Consider the following 8,890-nt stretch of genomic DNA (forward strand, 5'->3'; position numbering starts at 1 on the left):
AAGGAAAGAGTTTTTTTAGTAATACTTAATGGCCCCAATTATGCACCAGGACATGGTTATTCTGGTTGCTGCATAATTAAGAAATAAAAGTTCTGTAGAGCTTAGTAAGTAGCTTTAAAACAGCATTATGGTAACATTTATATCCTAATCCTGAAGTGCTGGAAATATTAAATTCTAAATCAGAGAAAAGGGGAAAAAAAAAAGGAAGCATTGAGCTGACATAGATTATTCTCCTCACAACTCATCTCAAAACATTAACAGTTCATTTAATTTGACTAGAATCTGAGTGTGTTATTACTGGAGGTGAATATACTCCTTTAACTCTTGATTTTGCCACAAGAGCGAGGTGAAGAACCCACATCTAGACGGCTGCACTATTATTTCCAATCCAATAAATTCTGACTCCTGGTTTCCTGGGATAAATGAGTTCAGTAAGATTTTCCATTTTCTTAAAGCAGAGCAACCAAAGTGCTTTTTTGAGAAGGAACAAAAGACTGACTGATAACCAGAGGCAATAGCTGTGTAGCCATTAGCTACTCTAAGTTTGAGACAAAGAAGTAATGCAGGTAATGATTTCAAGACTAATAACAGTAATACTAATAATAGTAATCAAATACTCATAAATATATGAAGGGTATGTATTTGTTTTACACGTGATGAAGTGAGACCTTAGTCTCTGGAGTTGCTTTGAGTTTTTCTGTTTAGGAATAACATTAAGATCACATTTGATTTGCATCAGTGGCTTAAATGGTTTCATTGCTGTCATGACGAATAAGATACAGCTGATTACATCTCAAAGTTTCACCACTTGGTAAGGGAAAAAGTGCACAGAGAAAGCCTTTTGACAGACAGGCTCTTTAACGAGATCGGAGGCTCCCAAAAAGCTGTAAGTAGCATAGGTCAACTGAAAATGCATGGTCTTCTTAAGCACGAACAAAAGCTAGGAAACTGGATCAGCACATCCAGAATCTGCCCTTTCCTTCCATTTCAGTTTTTGCACAAGGTATTGTTGCGGTGCATTGTATGGCCCTTAGATGAACAACAGCCTTTCCTGTTGGCAGGAAAGGCAGCACCACAGAAGTCTGGTTGTTCCTTGGACAGTGAGTCCTAGTTGAAACGGGGGCAAAGAAGAATTGTACTCTGAAGTAAGAACCTCCAGAGCTGCTGAGGAAGAGGAGCAGTGAGCACATCCCTCTGGAGGTCCTGTGTACCTAGTTAGACAAACAGATAAAATTCTGGCCAAAAGTGATATTATTTTCTTGAAATAAAGTGATTTTTCTCTAAAGACCATGACATTCGGCAGTGCTTCAACTTAAGAAGTGGCAAACACATTATGAGAAATGTGTTCTGTAAGCAAATGTTCACATATACTATAAATGTTGAATCAGATTGCAGAGCCCTTTGGTTTTGTTGCACTATATGACATCAGTCTAAAAATTCCATCAGAACTTACAGCTAATGTTTAAACAGAAAGGAGGAAGAAATTTTATTTACTGAATGGAGTAATAGAATCATTAAAACTTCTTTTGGGTTGTATACTCAGATAAGTGACACTTCATTTGTGATGACCATTAATATTTCAATTTCAGGTTTTTGAAACAGCAAAAACATCTACCACTGATCAAGGAAGTGGCAAAGGGAGATAAATTTAGAAACCACAGATAGATTTCTCGGTAGATGGAAAAACATGAGAGGTGGACTAACTGCTGGATTTCTGTCACAAGCCAAGACACGTCAACATTTTGAAGCCATGCAGTTGATACCACAGATCAGTTCTTCATATTCTTGCTCCCCCCACCACTTGACATTTATTATCAGACTGCAGTTTGTTTGTGGCTGGGGAATTTGCTGAGGTATGCAAATTATTTATTAGTCCAAGTCATACACAGTCTTAATCATTCCTAAATTGTACCTCAGGAGAGTTGTTCTCATTAGAACTTCTTGTGGCTACAGATGGACTCTTGTAGACATCACTCCCAAATCCAGGTGTCACCCCATCTCGCTCATGGCAACAAAAGCATTATGAATTGTTCCTGAGAGCGCTGGATTTGCAGTGTTTGGCTTAGACTAGAAGCTGTAACATTTTCTTAGTACATGGAATGAAGGTAGCACAATTCTCCACAACAATGAAATTCTGAAGGACAGAGACAAAGAAAATGTTGCCAGTTTCTCCAGAACCAAGGGTTCTGGAGCCAGCAGCTGCCCAAAAGCCTGGGACAAAAGGGGTATGTTTTTTTCTGAAATGAGATGGGGCTTGATTTGTTTCTAGCATGGGTAATTTCCAGACGAAAGGACCTGTACCAGAGAACATCCTGTTCTTGCTTTATAAACTTTGTACCTTGAAAATCCTTTGGTTAGTAATAATTAAGTCAATTCAGTAGTGTGCATTCATAAATTTGGGGACTGAGAGTGTTTTATAGTCTTTTGTTAGTTCCTACTTTAAAAGTTGGAACTAAATGTTTCTTACTACTTTTTTCATCCCATATTAAAAATGTTTTCAAGCCAAAACACAATTAAAATTAAAGCACAAACCCTTTGTTTATTATATATAAAAATTTAAAAAAATCCAAATGCCCAATAACAGAACTGTTGTATCTACTGTGCTTACATTTTTCCACCCACGTCACAGACATTTTCTAGGCATGTGAGGTCCAGTGCCACGTTAGCCACAGCACAGGCAAATGAGAAGAATGCAAACGCCCACTCAGAATGCAGCAGCACAGCTCTTGCTTTGACTCCTGGGAGAAGTAACTCTTGCTGGCTAGGAAGAAGGAGCTATTCAAGGAGCCCGTGTGGTAAAGCTTTGGTTCCAAGGAGAGAAGGCAAAGTAAACAAGCCTCAGCTTTCTGGCACTGCCTGCTTTCCCCAGGGAGAAATAAGGCATATAGTGGAGATTTGGAGTCTCTCTTCTGAGTGGGAAGGGGAACAACAGAACCATCTGTGCCATGATCCCCCTTTGAGGCTTTCCTATGCTTTGTGTTGCAGCTTTCCTGACTCTCACCATTACCTCACAAGCAGTGGTCTCTGCTGTGTCCTCCTGATAACTAACTTACATTGTTACAAACGTAATTCCATAAAACAGAATAAAAAAGAACATTTTTTTACAAAAAATGGAAAGCACTGTTTTCCAAAGGACAGCTCTCAAATGCAACCAACATCCAGCTCTCAGGTCTGCCTAGGTAACCTTAATTTGGCCACCTTCTGTGTAGGTCTAGGACATGTTCTTCATTTACATGACTATTCATCTCTCTGCCCTGGGAGATGAATTGAGGTACTCAAACAGAGGATCCTGTTGTCTGAAGGATCCCTTGCCTCTTTTGTTGCCATGATTGTGCATGCAATGAATGAAGAAGGCTAAAGAAGGAAGAAGGGGGATGTGCTGTAGTGAAGACAACAGCATACTACTCTGGATATTTAGATTCTTTTCATGTCTCTACTATAAAGTTTCTATGTGACGTTATATCCATAAATCACTTGAACCAGCCCTTTCTCAAATGTTCATTAAGTGGGTAGTCCTCATTTAATGGCTGTCTAAAGTGAAGTACAAAATGACTGAATGTTCACTTGTTGCAACCAAGTTGGATGAAAGCCATGTATGGAACAAGTGAAAAAAAAAAATAGAAAAACAAATTAAAAACAGAATAAAAAACCAAATCTACCAACTTTGAATTGAAAATCCCCAAAAGACTGGTAGCCTCTTATTTTAGTCTCACTATACATCACTTTACATCAGTAAGATGAGGTCATGCCATACACTGAAAACACAATAGCCAAGGTTTATACAGCACATGGACAAGGCAGAAATAAATCACTTTGAAAGGCTGCACTGTTTTTGGTGATGGTAAAGGTCTGAACAATACACAGCGTATTTACAGGGCCAACCAAGGAGTGAAAATACACAAAATACTGTTCCAAAATGAGCTTAATTGACACTGTACCTGAACAAAACAGACCTTGGGGAAAACCTGTTAGTGCTATTTATAACTTCCAAAATGCATGGAACAAAAATGAACATTGCTCACCTGAAGGATTACCATTAGATTACAGGTTTTTCTCTAACTATGTAGATTCCCTTTACTTTCCGTGCTCTGTAAAGCTACAGTAGAGAATTACAGAAAACACAACTTTGGACAGCTGGGCAGCCAATGCCTCCAATGCTGCCTTACCAGAAATGTGCATCCCAGACTGTGACAGCCTCATGTAACACGTGTGGTTACATGTACATGTGAGTTGCACCCAGCAGACTCGTGTCTTCCCAGACAGCTACACTGACAAATTCCCCATGCTGGAACTGGGAAACCACAGAGATCAGGATCTCTGGGGATTCCTGCAGCAGCCTCTCTCAGGAAGGAGCCCTTGTCCCTGTGATCTCCACTATCAAAGAACTGGGAGAATATTTTTCACTACTTAAGGCCATATCTCGTTCCAGAAGTCCTTTATTGCTCTTAAAGCAAAGCAAACACTGCCACACAACTATTACGGAATATTCCTGTGACTGCAGGAAACATCTCCCAGGATAAAGTGATTTTAACTGGCACATCTATGAGCTTTTTGAGTCACGACAAACAGCTGCATGTAACTCAAGAGGTGTAAATTTTTTCCACGTCTGGGGAGCACAGGAGAATTAAGTCATTATTTTCAGTCTGATCCTCCTAAAAGGTATGTGGTTTTAAAAAATATATATCACGTAGTCAACTGAAAAGCTTCATTTTACCTTTCATATTTGTATCCGTTGTACCTCTCTGCCTATTTGTCTAGAGAAAAAAATCAAGATGCTTAAAATGCAAAGTAAGGATGTTTTGAGCAGAAGTGGGAGAGGTTGGTTAAAAATGTGATACTCAGAAGTGATGTTTGTGGCAGGTTATAAGTTCAAACCCACAGCCAGGTATCTCACACCTCAGCACCTGGGCCATGGAGGAAGACCTGGGTAGACAAGCTCTTGGGATAAACATGTTTTAGTGGTGACCTGGCTCTGTTGGGCTAATGATTGGACTTGATGATCTCCCAACCTAGAACAATTCTATTATTATAATTCCCATAGAACAATTCTATTATTATTCCATTAAACTAAAGGTATATGATGTTTCTCTCTCTTCCCATTACCTTTCCCATAGTCTACAGCTGACAGATCTGCCAGACATTATAAACATGTTTGTTAATATTTGTACCCAACACACTTAAGTTTGCTTCCTTGAGTGTTTCTATCAAAATCCAGGGAATTAATTTCATGCTAGCGTCCGAGCACTGACTGAAATATGCATCCCAGCGGTGTAGTTTCATAAATATGCAGTTTTTTCCTTTTTTTTTTTTCTCATTCTTAACAGTGTGATTGAACACTCACTTCAGCTGCCCAGCTCAAAGTATTCTTATCTACAGGGTGGTTAATGACAATTCCATAATGAAGCGCTCTGTCTGAGAATACGGGAGATCTCATAGACGAGTTAAATGCTGTGCTCACTCTTTAAAACATGATGTTCCAAATGTTGGTAGTCATTTATTTCCCATTTTATCAGAGAATAAGCAATCACTTCTGAATTTTCTTTTAATTTAAATTATTCATTACTTTTTGATTCATCTCAGCAGTGTTTGTATTTTAAAAAGCAGTTTGCCTTTGGTTTCAAATAAGAATTTTAAAAAGAAAACCTGTGCTTTCAGGATATAATAGATGAAATTTTATGGTGCAGACATAGAACAGTTGCAGACCTTTTTATCAGTTAGACTGCCTGAATAAAACAAACTATTCCCAAACAGACTTAAATAGGACGTTACTAGACTTTAAGTCCTACACATCATGACAGGTTTAGTGTTCACGTAGCAGTGTCTCTCACAATATGCGGGGAGTGTGCAGAAAAAGTAAAAACCTCATGTCAGCTACAGAACTTCTCTACCTGTACTAGATTGCAAGGTTCAGCCTAGAATTAGTCATCTAGCTGGCTTCCGAAGCACATGCTTTGATGGGTCTGTGGTCCCAAAGCATGGTTTACATCCCAGCCACCTGGGAGTCAGTCAAGCTCTCTGGGTATTTCATGTATTGTAAAAGGCAAATTCAAGGAACGGAGGTGTTGTGGTTTGAGGCTTGGAATGGGGGCGTGACCTTCCAGCAACTGGGAGGACCCCGGGTGGGGGTGAAACCATTGTATTCCCTCCCCTTCCCACACACACTCTGATAAGAGGCAGGGAGTGGTTTTTTGTTTCACTCCTGCCTTGGAGCTCAGAGAGGAAAGTTCTCCTTTCACTTCGTGGGACCCTGGAACCATTTCTGAGGGTTTTGTATATTTTATCTTTTGTATTATTCCCCTGATCTTTATATATATTATTTTCCTTACCCCCCTTTTTCGTTTTCTGTTCCTTGTTGAACAATATACTTCATTTTTTTTAAAAGTGTCTCTCTCTCTCTCTCGAGGGAGTGGGGGAGAGGCGAGTACATAGTTCTGTTCCGTGTGGGTCCTGCCCTGAACCCCTTTTTACACGGAACCAGGACAGGAGGAGACCCAAAAGGAAGAGACTAAACCAAGATCTGAAAAAATAAAACCAAAATCCATATGCAGTGTAGAAAAAAAAGAAGAGAAGATGGACAGGAAACAGAGATAAAGATCTTAGCTTCATGTCTCAGGAAAAAGTACAGTACATTCTCTCATCATCATATAGGTTTAGAAGAGACAGGGCTGTAAGAAATTATAAAAAATGTGAAGAGTACCCCCGCCAGACATGAAAGAATTAACAACATGTTTAATTATGAGCTCTAATAGAATCTTTCACAGAATCAAACCATTTCAAAAGAATCTGCCAGCTGCGGCCCTAACCCAGGCTGCCTTCCTCTCCTGCTGCCACCTGAATCAGGCAGGAGTGTTTAAGGGACTGCCACCTTTGGGCTTCCCAATGACAGCTCCCAGCACTGCTACAACAGATCAGAATAGGTCTAATAAAGTCTGACATAAAACTGAAGATAAACCAAAAATATATGCTCAGCAAAATACGATGAAAAAAATACTGTTTCCAATGACTTTTGGAAAAAAATAGAATCCCTATTTCACCCTGTCCTTTCATCTCAGATAGCTTTTCCTACCAGTTCCTCGTTACAGACTGCTTTCAGCCACTACCTAACATACTTGACTGAACAGGAGCTGAAACCAAGCTGGCCTTTCTCCTGTAACTCCACAGAAAAACAGCAGGTGCTCCAGCTCTCAGCCTACACATGCAATGCAGAGGACAATCAGACGGATAGATGCTACTAAGACAACCTGACCTTGTTGCAAGGTCAGACTGGGACCTTTTTCTTTCCTCTCATGATCAAGAGACCTTCATTTTACTTTGGCACCAATAAAAAGAACTGTGATGGTACATATGAAACCAAAGTGACTCAGCTATATTAAATGAAGCAAACCATGCCCGTACATAATGGTATGTTTTTCCTGCACATATACTCCAGGGCCACTGGACTCTGCTACACAAAATAATATTTTGATATTGAGGACATAGAGAGCACATAGTTGCCACTGCCACTGGAAAGAGCCATGCGGCCTGAAGTTTCCTAGGCAGTGAGATCTAACATTTTTTATCTGCAAGACTATTTTTCCAGTCTTGGATCCCATGCTTCTTAAGTAAATGACAGCATTGTGTCAGTCTGGGTGGCACGGAGCAGCACGGAGTCCCCAGGCAGGTGCAAAGGAGGAACTTTATTTACAAAAAAAACGGCCTTTTTATGCCACTACTCAACCATTAGTTTACATACTTTTTAGGCACAACAAACCCGCTTTAACCAACCACCAAACACCACGGTGCAAACACACAGCATGCCTCGTCTCCTCTATTCTAGCTGAGTCACTCTCCCAGAGCCCTCCTCCGCTTAGCCGAAGTCACAGGCCGGAGCCGTGATGATACCAGGCCTTCCCTTACAAAGCTGTATATACACAGCATTATCACTAAGATGGACTTCTGAGTTCACTAAGAAACTAAGATTTATTCTACTCATTGAAGTCTGCCAACACAGTGTAGGGTAATGTGCAACTATAAAAAACACTCCAAGAACATTTCTTAAATTGCTGTTTACTGCATTCCTTTGCTACAAGTTACATTTTTATGAATATATAAATTCATCTTCTAAGAAAAATTATAAGATAGGCAGTAGTAGAGGACTGAGCATTTTACCTCTGATCTTATTCCAATTAATTTTTTTTCTAGCTTTCTCATTATGAAGAACATTAAACTACATCACGAATCATTATGTTTGGCAAGGTGTCACATAGCTGATGATAGCAGAGAGCAGCAGGATGGTAAGTAAGCTGCTCTATGAAGGCTGGATACATAAACACTGCAAGGAGAGCAACAAGTATGTGTGGGGGACAGGATATGCTGATTTGTTTTGTTGGGATTTTTTTTTGTTTGTTTGTTTTTCCCCCATTTCCTATGTTCCTTGTATGCTAATCAAGATAAGAACATTATACATTCACATGGCACCCCACCAGAAAAGGCAGACAGATTAATTTTAGATATTTTCAGTTTCAATGCAGAATGCTCTGTTGAGCAGCTGTAGAAGAGGCCAAACCAGCTACATCTGCCCCAGAAGCCAGGAATGTGCAGCGGTTTTAGCTGCAAAAGGTGCAAAAACTTCTACTCTGGACAATTCACTGCCATCAACTGAAATCTCTGCTCAAAGACATGAAAATGAATGAGTTTTCATTTATTCTCTAGCCACTCTATCATAATCAACTGAATTATTTTCTTCAATAGCAGCTAACACAAAAATCAGCTGAATGTCTGTGCTATGCAACTCCACAAAAGACATTTTTCATTTCATACTTGGAAGTACTCTTCTATTCTCAAAAACAACCCAAACACTTAGAAGATGCAGACATTCAAAGTGAATAAATCCATTCCTTGCATTCTGCTC

General features: G+C 39.7%; 1 protein-coding gene across 1 annotated transcript in view; it reads right to left on the reverse strand.

Annotated features, from left to right (window-relative positions):
- Positions 1 to 8,890, reverse strand: part of LOC103770162 (sodium- and chloride-dependent GABA transporter 3) — a gene marked incomplete at its 5' end in the record, with an annotated part of 49,517 nt that overhangs the window by 16,547 nt on the left and 24,080 nt on the right. The gene's annotated exons all lie outside the window — the stretch shown is intronic.

The sequence above is a fragment of the Merops nubicus genome, unplaced genomic scaffold (assembly GCF_000691845.1).
Source record: "Merops nubicus isolate BGI_N331 unplaced genomic scaffold, ASM69184v1 scaffold8323, whole genome shotgun sequence".
Taxonomy (NCBI): Eukaryota; Metazoa; Chordata; class Aves; order Coraciiformes; family Meropidae; genus Merops; species Merops nubicus.